The sequence below is a fragment of the Oreochromis niloticus genome, unplaced genomic scaffold, assembly GCF_001858045.2.
Source record: "Oreochromis niloticus isolate F11D_XX unplaced genomic scaffold, O_niloticus_UMD_NMBU tig00007757_pilon, whole genome shotgun sequence".
NCBI classification, from domain to species: Eukaryota; Metazoa; Chordata; class Actinopteri; order Cichliformes; family Cichlidae; genus Oreochromis; species Oreochromis niloticus.
The window spans coordinates 1-15057 of NW_020328751.1; positions in this window are offsets into that span (position 1 = coordinate 1).

Below are 15057 nucleotides of genomic sequence, written 5' to 3' on the forward strand. Positions count from 1 at the left end.
AGCTGAACGGCACGGGCAGCCGAGAGACGAGTTCTCGGACAACGTGTTCAAAAACTGCTCAAGGAGGAGTTTGGCTCCGTTACTGAGACAGTTAACCAGCCAGTCAGCTAATGAGCTGCTGCTTGATGAAATTGACTCACCTCACAAACGGACGGCTTATTGAACCACGACTCCAACAGGTCAATTAGCTGAAAGAAAGTCTGTCAGCTGTACCAAATAGTTGATCACCTAGCTCTGTGGAATCAAGAGCTACTCTGTCATTTACAAATGTTACTTAGTTATCACCTTGATTATCTAACCTCCTAGCTTCTGCTAGCCCACAATTAGTACTTACTGTACATTAACATTAGGTGAAAAATGGAGCGCTACTGAGTTATGTTTGATTAAAAAGAGAAACAAAAAGTACCGTATCTGATATTTTTGGCTCTTGCCCTTATTTTCCCCAGGAGGGAATCACAGCAGATGAATCCAAACACATTTTTACATCATATGACCTTCTTGATGTAATCCTCTCATTTATCCAGGCTTGGGACCAGCAGTAAGAGTATACTAGCTTTGGAAGCCCTGAGGGTGGCTGTCTCCTCCACCAAGGAGCCGCTAAAAAAATACATGAAAATTGTATAAATATGGTTACAGCTGTTGATTGGGTTTTTTCTGAAGTTCAATTCAATTCAGTTTTATTTATATAGCGCCAAATCACAACAACAGTCGCCTCAAGGCGCTTTATATTGTACAGTAGATGGTACAATAATAGATTCAGAGAAAAACCCAACAATCATATGACCCCCTATGAGCAAGCACTTTGGCGACAGTGGGGAAGGAAAAACTCCCTTTTAACAGGGCCTGATTATTTAAGACCTTGTATGTGAGGAGCAGGATTTGAATTCAATTCTGGATTTAACAGGAAGCCAATGAAGGGAAGCCAAAACAGGAGAAATCTGCTCTCTCTTTCTAGTCCCCGTCAGTACTCTTGCTGCAGCATTTTGGATTAACTGAAGCTTTTCAGCGAGTTTTTAGGACTTCCTGATAATAAAGAATTACAGTAGTCCAGCCTGGAAGTAATAAATGCATGAACTAGTTTTTTAGCATCACTCCGAGACAGGATATTTCTAATTTTAGAGATGTTGCGCAAGTGGAAGAAAGCAGTCTTACATATTTGTTTAATATGTGCGTTGAAGGACATGTCCTGGTCAAAAATGACTCCAAGGTTCCTCACAGCGTTACTGGAGGCCAAGGTAATGCCATCCGGAGTAAGAATCTGGTTAGATACCATATTTCTAAGATTTTCAGGCCGAGTACAATAACCTCAGTTTGATCTGAATTAAGAGCAGAAGTTAGCGGCCATCCAGGTCTTTATGTCTTTAAGACATTCCTGCAGTTTAACTAATTGGTGTGTGTTACCTGGCTTCATGGACAGATAGAGCTGGGTGTCATCTGCATAGCAGTGAAAATGTACACTATGTCTTCTAATGATGCTGCCTAAGGGAAGCATGTATAATGTAAACAGCATTTGTCCTAGCACCGAACCCTGTGGAACGCCATAATTGACCTTAGTGTGTGGAGAGGACTCTCCATTTACATGAACAAATTGGAGTCTATTAGATAGATATGATACAAACCACTGCAGTGCAGTACGTGTAATACCTACAGCGTGCTCTAATCGCGCTAATAGATTATTATGGTCAACAGTATCGAATGCTGCACTGAGGTCTAGCAGGACAAGCACAGAGATGAGTCCACTGTCAGAGGCCATAAGAAGATCATTTGTAACCTTCACTAAAGCTGTTTCTGTGCTGTGATGAGCTCTGAAACCTGACTGAAACTCTTCAAATAAGCCATTCCTCTGCAGATGATCTGTTAGCTGTTTGACAACCACTCTTTCAAGGATGTTTGATATGAAAGGAAGGTTGGAGATTGGCCTATAATTAGCTAAGACTGCTGGGTCTAGGGATGGCTTTTTGAGTAAAGGCTTAACTACAGCCACCTTGAAGGCCTGTGGTACATAGCCGATTATTAGAGATAGGTTGATCATATTTAAGATTGAAGCATTAATTAATGGCAGGACTTCTTGAGCAGTTTTGTAGGAATGGGTCTAAAAGACACGTTGATGGTTTGGAGGAAGTAATTATTGAAGTTAACTCAGAAAGATCAATTGGAGAAAAAGAGTCTAAATGAATATCAATGGTACTGAGAGTAGCTGTAGATAATATTACATCTGTGGGATGATTATTGGTAATTTTTTCTCTAATGATTACAATTTTATTTGTGAAGAAGTTCATGAAGTCATTACTAGTTAACGTTAAAGGGATGGTTGGCTCAGTAGAGCTGACTTTTTGTCAGCCTGGCTACAGTGCTGAAGAGAAACCTGGGTTGTTCTTATTTTCTTCAATCAGTGATGAATAGTAAGATGTTCTGGCTTTGCGGAGGGCTTTCTTATAAAGCAACAAACTATTTCTCCAGGCTAAATGATCATCTTCGAAATTTGTGACACGCCATTTCCTCTCCAGCTTACGAGTTATCTGCTTTAGGCTATGTGTTTGAGAATTATACCACGGAGTCAGGTACTTCTGATTTGAGACCTTAGTTTTCACCGGAGCTACAGTATCCAGAGTCGTACGTAGTGAGGAGGCAAAATTATTAACAAGATGATCGACCTCTGTTGGAGTAGCGTTCAGATAGCTGCTCTGCTCTATGTTGGTACAGGGCATTGAAGATGATAACAGTGGGTGGATTATATTCTTAAACTTAGTTACAGCACTTTCAGAAAGACATCTACTTTGATAAAGTCTACTCTCCACTGCTGTGTAATCAATTATTGTAAATGTAAATGTTATCAGGAAATGATCAGACAGGAGTGGTTTTCAGGAAACACTGTTAAATCTTCAGTTTCTATGCCATATGTTAAAACAAGATCTAGGGTGTGATTAAAGTGGTGGGTGGGTTCTTTTACATTTGAGAGAAGCCAATTGAGTCTAATAACAGATTAAATGCCATGTTGAGGCTGTCATTCTTAGCATCTACATGGATGTTAAAATCACCCACAATAATTATTTTATCTGAGCTGAGCACTAAATCAGATAAAAAGTCTGAGAAATCAGACAGAAACTCTGTGTAAGGCCCAGGTGGACGATAGATGATAACAAGTAAGACTGGTTTCTGAGTTTTACAGCTGGGGTGGACGAGGCTAAGCATCAGGCTTTCAAATGAATTAAAAGTCTGTCTTGGTCTTTCGTTGATAAATAGGCTGGTGTGAAAAATTGCTGCCACACCGCCCCCTCGGCCTGTGCTTCGAGGTTTCTGGTAGTTAGAACGACTCGGGGGTGTTGATTCATTTAAACTAACATAATCATCCTGCTGCAACCAGGTTTCTGTAAGGCAGAGTAAATCGATTTGTTGATCAATTATTAAGTCATGTACTAACAGAGACTTGGAGGAGAGAGACCTAATATTTAATAATCCACATTTCACTGTTTTACTCTTTGGTTCAGATGTGGATACTGTATTGTTCTTTCTTTGTGATTTTTTATGTTTAAGTTGTTTATTGCTGGTTTTTAGTTTGTTTTTTTGTCTGTTTGGGAGCTGACACAGTCTCTATGGAGATGGGTTTTTGGGGGTAGCAGGAGGAGAGAAGCTGCAGAGAGGCGTGTAAGACTGCAACTCTGCTTCCTGGTCCCAACTCTGGATAGTCATATTTTGGGGGGTTTAATAAATTGGTCCATATTTCTAGAAATGAGAGCTGCTCCATCCAAAGTGGGATGGATGCCGTCTCTCCTAACAAGACCAGGTTTCCTCCAGAAGGTTTGCCACCTTACTTGACAATATTTTCACTAACAATATGGAAAACAACATTGTGAGTGGATTATTAATTAATGACATCAGTGATCACCTACCAGTTTTTGCAGTTTATGACACTAATTATAAGAGAAATCAGCATGAGGAACAACTCAGATACAGACGTGTAAGGACAGAAGAAACTATGAATGCACTTAAGAACGATCTATTAAATCAGGACTGGGACAACGTGTACGAAGAAACTGATATTGATATTGCATATGGCATATTTTTAAGAATATTCATGGAGTTGTACGATAAAAACTGTCCAACAATAAAATACAACAGAAAGCACAAATATTCAGATAGACCATGGATCACTAAGGGTTTACAAAATGCATGTAAAAAGAAAAATACACTCTATAGGGAATTCCTAAAACAAAGAACAAAAGATGCTGAAAATAAATATAAAAAATACAAAAATAAGTTGACCAATATTATACGTGTATGTAGAAATGAGTATTATAGTAAAATATTGAACAATAATAAACATAATATGAAGGGAATATGGGATGTTTTAAATGGTATCATTAAAAATAATTCTGGACAACAAAGTTATCCTCAATACTTTATCGACAATGGCAATATTATGGAAAACACTGCTGATAAGGTCAACAGCTTTAATCATTATTTTGTAAATATTGGACCAAAACTGGCAGAACAAATTCCTGAGTCACTGCCATCAGTAGACTGTAGTGAAAACCTGATTGATAGGAACCCTAACTCAATGTTCCTCACATCAGTGGAGGAAAAAGAAATAATTGACATTGTACACATGTGTAAATATAAAACATCTACTGATTGTAATGATATTGACATGAAAATCGTCAAGAAGGTCATTGAAGGAATTGTAGGACCTCTAACATATATTTGCAACTTATCATTTCAGACTGGAAAAGTTCCAAACAAAATGAAAATAGCTAAAGTTGTGCCGCTGTATAAAACTGGGGATAGACGCCACTTCACAAATTACAGGCCTGTTTCTTTACTACCACAATTCTCCAAAATCCTAGAAAACCTGTTTAATAAACGATTAGACAAATTCTTAGATAAATATAAATTACTCTCTGACAGTCAATATGGATTCAGATCAAAAAGATCAACATCTCTGGCATTAATCGAATCAATTGAGGAGATTACGAATGCTATAGATCAGAAACAGTATGCAGCTGGAGTATTTCTGGATCTCAAGAAAGCATTCGACACAATCAATCATGACATATTAATTAATAAACTGGAACGGTACGGGATCAGGGGGGTTGTACTGCAGTGGGTGAAAAATTATTTAAGTAACAGGAAACAATTTGTGAAGCTGGGTGTCCATTCCTCATCATGCTTGGACATTGCTTGTGGTGTTCCACAAGGCTCTGTACTGGGTCCAAAATTATTTATTATTTATATAAATGATATTTGTAAGTCATCTGATATATTAAAATTTGTATTATTTGCAGATGACACAAATATTTTTGTTCTGGGGGAATCTAAAGGAGCTGCAGGATACAATTACTTCAGAAATGTGCAAAATTAAAAAATGGCTTAACAGGAACAAACTATCGCTAAATCTAAGTAAAACTAAAATAATCTTATTTGGGAATTCCCTTAGAAATGCACAAGTGCAGATTCATTTAGATGGTGTGGAAATTGAAAGAGTACTTGAACATAAGTTTCTTGGTGTGATTGTAGATGATAAATTAAACTGGAAGTCTCATATAAAACATATTCATAACAAAATTTCAAGAAGTGTCTCAATCTTGAGTAAAGTAAAACACATTCTGGACCACAAATCACTCCACATTCTCTATTGTTCCCTGATTGCACCGTATTTGAATTACTGTGCTGAGGTTTGGGGCAATACTTACAAATGTTCGCTATCATCAATCTTTATATTACAAAAAAGGGCCATAAGGATAATCCATAAAACTGGTTACAGAGATCATACAAATCCACTGTTCTTAAATCAAAAATTCTAAAATTCACAGATCTGGTTCATTTTCTTACTGCACAAATTATATATAAAGCAATAAATAACCTGCTTCCTGACAATATTCTAAAAATGTTTTCTAAAAGGGAACGGGGATACAATTTGAGGGGGGAATTAAATTTAAAACATCCTCGTATCCGTACAACATCAAAAAGTTTTTGCATCTCTGTGTGTGGAGTGAAGCTGTGGAACAGACTAAGTAAAGATATGAAGCAATGTCCGAGCATGGCGCAGTTTAAAAAGCGGTTTAAGGATATGGTTTTTACAGGGTACAGGGAAGAGGTAGAGATTTGATAGGGTGTTCTTGTCTAATATTTTCATGTGTGTGCGGGTGCACGGGTATATTGGTATGGGTATATATATATATTTGTAGGTTGTGTATCCTTGAGGTGTTAATGGGGTTATTGAAAATGTGTATATGTGCGTATGTGTATATACGTATGTATGGATAGATAGAAACATATATGTATATATTAAAAAAAAAAAAAAAAAATACACATGACATATAATGTAATTGCAAGGAGGTATTTCTGTAGTCTATTGATACTAGATAGTGGAAAAGGGGTGGGATTAAATAAGCTTATGCTTCTTCCTGCTCCTTTTTGAACATGAAAGTTATTTGGAGTTGTGGTTGCTCGTTTTCCTTTTGTTTTGCTTTGTTCATTTGTCTCTTTTAATTCTATTTTGTTGTACTTTTTCAACATGTTCAAAATAAAGATTCAATCAATAAAAAAATCAATCAATCAATTATCTATGAAGCCCACATCGTTTTTCGGATTCTAAACTGACCGTAGGTGTGAATGTGAGTGTGGATGATTGTCTTTCTATGTTAACCCTGGCAGTTTAACTTGTACCCCTCACTTCATGGTAGCGCAATAAGTGGGAGAACACCTATTCCGACACCCATATCTTAGATTAAGCTAATAGTATTAGTGCGCTGTTATCAAACGTTACCTGGATTATAGGTATATTCAAAACTTTACATGGAAGAGATAAGAGTGCGTGCGTATATGCTCACTTCTGACGATGATAATATGATAAGGTGTTATCTCATCTGTACTTGAAAGTACTTCAAACACCACATGCACATGCAATGTTATCTGTGTGTCTAACGATCTATAAGTGAGCAAAGACAGTGTTATAAATATTTTGAGTCATTTCTATGCCTTGAAAGTACTTACTCAGCGCACACACAGATATTATATTCAAAATCATAACGGTCACGCCTTCGATTTCTTACCGCTACTTTTCGTACAGCATCCAGGAAATGACGTAGACTGTTTCTACTGCTTCATTTGCATTTTACATTCACTCTGTGGGCACATCTCCGCTAAAATCTCATATAAACCATTTCTACAACCACCAAACACAACGAAAACAAGCCATGATTAAAAGAGCAGTTACGTAAATGCACACAAGTCCACTAAACAAACAAAACTGAACCACAAATTCATCAGACCTCATGTAACCGGATAAAGAAAGGCTGGTTATCTTCCAGAGCTATCACCGATTCCAAACACCAAGCTTCACCACGCTCTGACTAAAATTCACTGAAAGAGCCGCAAAAGAAGACCACAAAAACCACCACAGTTATCTAGAGAATCTAAAGAACAGCACAAATTCCAAAGCATGTAAAACACAGGAGCTGTGTCAAATGTTTCACTTGACTTATACGTTATTTATACCTCGAGCACCCTTTTTTCTTTCTTAATCATTTTTTTTGTTTTTTTCTCCTAATGTATTCCTTTTTTGTTTACCGACTTGTATTTGTATACATGAGTTGTAAAAGATACTGCAAGCTGTGACATTTTTCCTGCCCTTTCTATAACTGCATTATTATGTATATTTGTTGTTTAGTTGTTCAACTTAAAAAAGTAAAAAAAGAAAAAAATATTGGCTCAAAAAGTATTTTTAGGCCTGTTAATAAAATTAAATAATTTCTGCTGTTTAATACCTAAAAAATTCAACTGACATGGTGTTCAATGTGTGCAAAATTGGGCCTTTTTGTTCAACGTCTGGATATTTATGTGTTGGCAGTGCTGTCATTTTTCACGGTTTCACTTTAGAAACATAAAACTTTGCACAGATGATGTTTATACTGAATTTCGGGAATTAAATGTCTGCAGCTCAGACACAAGCATTTCACTACATGTTGTACCCTGTATGATTGTGTATGTGACAAATAAAGGTTGTTTGTTTCTTTGTTTGTTGTGAAATGTGAACTGAAGCATGCTTTTAAAAGGGTTATATGTTAAAAAAATAAATAAAAAAATTAGGCGGGAATAAAATCTACTCACTTTTTCTGTGTTCCAGTCTCAGTAACTTTGACACAGTAATATCTGCTGCAATATTTACACCTCTGATGACATTTCACAAGTGTTAGCTTTCTTTTGATACCACGATTGTATACACAGAGTTTGTGATTGCACTCAATTAATTTTGGGCATTTCATTTTGGAGCAGGAAGCTCAGAAAACCCTTTGGGGCTCAGGTTAAAGAACTGGACCACTACAGGTTTTAGAAAACCCATCCAGAATAATTTTGTCCATCTGGGCCCATATAGGGACATCAAAGGTCAAAACTTCTGTTGCCCTGTGGAGGTTAAGCGTGGGTTTGCCCTGCTCACACACTCCCGCCCACAACTACCCACTGTGAGCCCATGCAAGTAATAACGTTTTGGCACATTACTTATGATAAGAACCCACCATGAGGGGAAATACAGTTGTGGAGAAGATGAAACCAAAGCACCTGTTTGATTACACTGTCAGAAATATGAGGCTGGGAGGAGGCGACTGATGCAAAGCCCCAGGGAAAAGGAAAGTTAACGATTTTTCATTCCAAAAAATCATTTATACAGTTCAGTGGTCTACAGACAGACTGAAGAGAGAAACAAAGCTAGTATCGATCTGATACCAATACCAGTGCTGGTTTGTCAATATTATAAATATTTGGATCAAGCCGCCCACCTACAGACTCATCGACAATAGATTTGTTTGCCTTGAAATGGAACCTTTAATCTCCATATTTTGACTTTTTCACAAAGTATCGAGTTTAGTGTTGAAATAGAATAGAATAAACCTTTTTATCCCACAAATGAGAAATGTGGGTGTTACACAGCAAGAGGAATATAAAATATAGAAGGAAGACGCAGAGTGGTTCTATATACATACACACAGATATACAGATAAAAGTGTACAGAGATATTTACACAAGGGGTGAATGATCCTGGTGAAATATACAGTGTAGAAACAAGCTGTAAAGTGAGCAGCAGCAATTAAAAACATTTGATATGTCAATTAAACAGGTGATGAGTGAGATAACCATGTTAAACTGGATTATAGAGTCTGACAGCTGCTGGTAAGAATGACCTGCGGTCGCGCTCCTTCCTACACTGTGGGTGTAAAAGTCCACTGCTGAAGGAGCTGCTCAATGCTCGTACAGTCTCATGCAGGGGGTGGGAGGGGACAGGTCATTATGAGGTCAAGCTCTCCTATGTCCAGTGGAATATCTGCAGCTGAGCAGTGGGTTTCGGGCAGAATGTTTCCAGGCATGTAGTCTTGGAACATCTCCAGATGGATCGTGGATAAGGCCAGGGCCATAGGCACCGTTCATGCAATCCATGTAGAACTGCAAGGGACTTCCTGTTGACAGACAGAAAAAGAGCGGTTAGTGACTTCCTTCCAAACTATTTTCTCCATGCACTTCATTCCCACGCATTTCTCCTGACCATATGCAGATACCTGGGATGTGGGTGCCATCGTATTTGATATCCATCTCATGCAGACCGGCCTCTGTGGGAGCGTACTTGTCAGCAACTGTGCCATCGTTGTTGTCTGTGATGTCAAGCTTAGCAACTTTGCCTGATGCCATTCGGACCTCACCTAAAGCAGAGGACAAAAACAATGACACACACACATCATTATGATCAAACTATCTGTTTATTAAGTAGACTTGTTACCTGTGACCTCTCCTTTCTGGATGGTGAATGGAATCACCAGATCAAATGGTCTCAGACTTGCCACATCCAGCCAGATCATTCCCATTGGTCGGTCTGTTGCCTGAGAGACACGCAAGTGCACACGTCAGATCACAGGTTGTTGAGAGATTGTGCGTTCGGAGAACCGGATTAGCGAGCTCAAAGTTAGCGCGATGATTTGATCTTGGATGTGTCATTTGATCTTGGATGTAGTAAGCGAGGTACGAAGAACAGGCCCCAGTTCTGGTTACAGCGACAACATGTCACAGACTAAATGAACACAGGAAATTAATACAGGACCTGTAACATCAGAAGGCTGTGGCTTCTTAACATTATGCAGCTCTGCTGAACTGTCCATGTGTTTCAGGCATCCCGTTTTTGACATGGAGAGAGAGAAATGAGAGAACGCACCCTCTCAGTGATGAAACACCTGCAATGAGAGACAGCAGACAATGATGCAGTCTGATGAAAGGAGACCATGTGTGCTATAGATGACAAAGGGACAACAGGGAGAAGCTGAACAAAAACTGAAGCTGAGAAGGCCGAGAGACCGGAGGCTGAGGTTTTAGATACCCAGGGCTGTTGGGCATTTGGCTCTGTTGCATGAGCTGGTCTGACAGAGCTCCTTCCAGTACTTGGAGGGTGTAGGCAGGGATGATGGAGGGAATTGAGAGAGGGAAAAAGATAAGGCATTGGAGCGGATTAAAACGGCGTCAAAGTGATATAGCGAAACGGCTGCAGCCATCAGGACCAATCACAAAGCCTCTGTAGGGGAATGGATCTGTGCTCCAGGGCACTCGTAAATCCTGTAACCTCAGCAGTTACTGTACTGAGGAGCAACGTAAACACTCTTCATTATCAAGTTCGACTTGTAATGCGCGCCATTTCTACATCAACTGCCTATTCATCTGAAAATGTGTTCTTATACAGACCCCACTCCTTTATACCGTCTTACTGACACTCCACTGAGAAATGAGAACTTTCCTTAAATGCACTTTAAAAGTACTTCATCAGTACTAAATGGCTGAAAAATAAAAACAATTAAAAATGAAGCCAGTACAGCTGTGACAAACAATGTGATTCCTCCAAGAGTCATTCTCATATAAGCTCCCATGTCCACCTTTACAGCAGGAAAGAAAAGCTGTTTTTGGACAGCATGGGCAGTTTCCTGCTTTCACAGCAACACAACATATGTGACTTTATTGGCTTTAACAAAGATATTCAATCAGGGCTTTGGCATCTGGGACTGCTTATGCATTTACTTCAGTCGGTGGCATCTGTCACTCTTATTAGCACTCACTTAAATTGCTTATGTAGAATTTGAGAAAAGCTTATCTTGGGTCTTGCCCACGTCCTATCTACTCGAGTTATCTCGCCCATAGGTGCTTCATGTCGTTGACTTGACGCAGCTTAAGACTCATCATAAGACACTACTGCTTCTCTAACTCGAGGGTCATTCTTGACAACTGTACTCTGCCTGTTTGCGATTGTTTTGACTGAGACTGAAAACTCAGTTTTATTCATGAAAGTTGCCAAAACAGCATGTAGGCACGTAGGATTAAATGCAGCTCACTCACTGCGACTTGGAATGGACTGCTAGGGATGTGCTCCCCTCCAAAGCGAACGCAGATCACATACTCACCAGGCTGTGGCGCTTGAGAAGTGGATGTAGCTGTGGGTAATGAGAAAAGATGAAAAGAACAATTGATAACTTTTTCGTTACGTCTGATCTGTGTGAAGTTCATAGCCAGTGCTCTGACACAGAGCCATCAACCTCTGAACGCTTAAAAAGCACCAGTGTATCCAGAAAACACATTACATGTCGTGATAAATGCCCTGCCCAAGTGCCCCCTCTCCCCACTGCCTTTCAGCGGCAGGCAGCAGCAAACAGATTGTCAGAGGAGGCCCAGATGATGATCAAGTTTAACATTGTCTACAATATTGCCAAAGAGTGCCAAAGCACTTTAAGCACAAGCACTATTTCAGTAACTTATCTTTCCTGTAGAACTGTGCTCCAAATAAAGAACTTTGTGTCGACAAGCTTGTTAGTTAATCATTTACAAATCAATATTGTCTGTATGACAGCAATTAAAATAAAGTGAAACATGTAAAACAGTGGGGTTAAGCGATGCGATGAAAAATTTGGGTGCACCTAACTTTTGTGCTGGTGCACCTAAGAAAAAAAGTTAATCCATACAATCTTAGTAATATTTATCACTAGTTTTCAATGTTAAAATTCAAATATTCAAGCAAGTCAATATTCAAGAAAATGCACGTAAAATAAATTAATATTAGTTGTAGTTGGCTTTAAACTTTGGGGTACCGCCTCTCTACTCATTGGCTCCTTTGCCTCCAACAGCACGGTATCCACCAGATTTGGTTCATACCTGAGATATTACAGATTATAAAGTCACATCTACCTTTTTATGCAATTCCCTTCTCACATATACATTGAAACAGAGAAGGTAGGACTGACTAACAACCACAAGAGCTTTCTGAGACTGATTATATACTGATTTTGAGTATAAACACTAGCAAAATGCAAGTTTTGCTGCAGCAGATGTCATTGACTGCTTCAGGGCTTGCTCCCAGCAGCTGGACGGTGTCCTGGAGTAAAGAACTACATATCTAGCTGTTGTGACAGTATCTCCAGTGACAGGTCAGTTCATGTCTACATACTCACTGGCTAAGTTATGGTAGTGAAGGCTCACTGACTCTGTCTTCCACTACTCTCAGACACTGTGTCATATTTTCAGAGGAGCCCAACAAACCACAGATCACTGAGCTGTCCTAACAAATCTCCAGCAATGATGCGACACGTAGGAAGACTGAGTTATAAAGACATGGCAATATTTCAACAAGGTCTTGAATTATGAGGCCCCGTCATATCTTAAACACATTAAGGTACCACATCACCCCGGTACAGCTCTTCACTCTCAGACTAGCTCTTTCTAAAAGTAGAATGGGAGGCAGAGCCTTCAGCTTTCAGGGCTCTGCTCTGAACCAGCTCCCAGTCTGGATTCAGGAGACAGACACCCTCTGTACTTTCAACATTACACTTACAACTTTCCTATTTGATAAAGCATATAGTCAGCCTTGGATCAGGTGACCCTGAACCCTCCCTTAGTTACACTGCAGTAAACCTCTTGTGTGGTTACTTATAGTTACCATTTATGTCTTTATAGTGAGGGTTAATAGTTACTTCCCAACCATTTATTCGTCTTCTATCACTTATTCATCTTCGAGAATGGAGATGTGCATGGCCCGGGAGTCCCTCTGCAAATCTCAACTCTTTGTTACAAACAGTTTTATAAAAGCAACCCCCCATTGTAAACCCCATATGGTGTGTCATTAACCTAAGACACTGCGTGTGTGTGTGTGCCTTCCTGCTGGTCATAAAAGGGTCATCTCCTCTACACTCTGAATCTAATATAACCACCACTACAGTCTACAGCTGATATTCCACTGGCCCTTAGACAGACCTATTACCTCGGTCTTCAGTGTCATCGTCCTCTATTCCAATGCCCTCTGCCAGTTCTTTCTGTTTGCGGTAATTCAGCAGGAATTGGCGAATGCTGAGGTCTTCCTGGTCACCGGAGCTTTGATTGGAGCTGGCAGACGTACTGGTCCTGCTACAAGTGGAAGGAAACCACCTCGCTAAAGGAAAAACAAGACAACAATATGAGCATAGGTTTGGTTACAATAAAATAAGTCAGCTAATCAAAATCAGTGTGACACAGACGCTGATGTTTTTGAAAAGAGCCCATCAGTAACATTTAATTCATACATTTTTACTGTGCGGGCTTGTAAAACTTCTGTATGAATATTATTATGAATATTAATTCTACAACAGAAAACCACTCAGCAATTAAACCATCACGATGTATTAAATGTTTCCAAAGATACTGATAATTTGATAACGAGCAAATTATACATCCTGAAGTGTACTCCTTGATAGAAACTTTGAAAGGCACTGCAGAAAACATAAAGTTAAGCAACATAAAAAATGTGGCAGAGCATGCAATGAGTCACATTTTCTTCCTTGTCCTCTTTGACTCCCAGTATACGTGAGACTCAAGCTGACATCACTGTTGAAATCTTACCCAGTGCCTTCATGAGCGCGTGCAGCGCGGAGCAGAAAAGAGCAGCTGTGCGCTCGTAGCTGAGATCCAGATCCTGAACCATGTCCCCGACCAGCAGGCTGCAGTCAGAGTGAGTCAACAGAACTGTCAACACCGGTGGAGCCTGGCCAACAAGACAGGATTATAATGAAATACAGTACAAGCTCAGGGCAGCACAGGCTTAAGCAGATCAAGGAGGAAATCGGGTAAACCCTCCAGCAGTTATTTCTGTGTCCATTTTGGGTTAAAAACAAAAACACCTCATAACTACCTGTGGATGCTGGCTGAGCCTCTGAAGGTTGAGTGATATGTCATTAAGCAGGTAGTCAGAGTTCTCATTGATCAGTTCCTTGAGGGAAGCGTATCCACAGACCTTATTGATGTTCCATATGGAGCTCAGTGCCGCCTGGCTGACCAGCAGCGTCTCCTCACCAGCTTTCTCCAGCACAGGATACAGCCAGGTCGTCAACAAGGGACGGAAATCGCGGCCCAGCGCCTGAGCACAGCAGGCGAAGGCCTCCAGTTGGATGCACAGCTGACAGATGTTGCTGTTGAGCTGGTGGATCGTGGATGCAGATCATTTTAGATGTTTCAATAGCAGCCTGATGAAATTAGCTGTGTCGTTAACCCACTTCAGCCATCCAAACAGATGACCATCTAAGGTGAATTATGCAGATCACTAGCACAGTACACAGATTACCACTTCTGATTCCAGCCAGACTTGTTGTTACTTCATTCTAATCATGCAGTAACAACAAAGATTTATTCCTACTGGCTTTTTAAAATGTGCTTCTTCTATTCTAGAAAAACAAAAACATGTTATCACAAGGTTTGGTTTTTTTCAATGACATTTGTGTTGGCTGTGTCAGTTGCAGGCAAACATTTATCATAATGGTTAGATATTAGGAAATACCTTAAAATTAGTGCATATTTAACTTGTTACACTGCCTTAATGTTGCCTGCATGGGATCTCCTCATCAGCATATGACTGTACCCTGGATGATGATATGTGAGGAGCTTGAACTTGATTCGCTAACAGAAACTAATTTAGCTAGCTTAGCACACATGTCTTGTGGCAAGATATATGCACCTAAATGCTTTAAGTCATTGGCTGTTCTGCCAAATTCCCACCAACCTGCAACTTTGTGA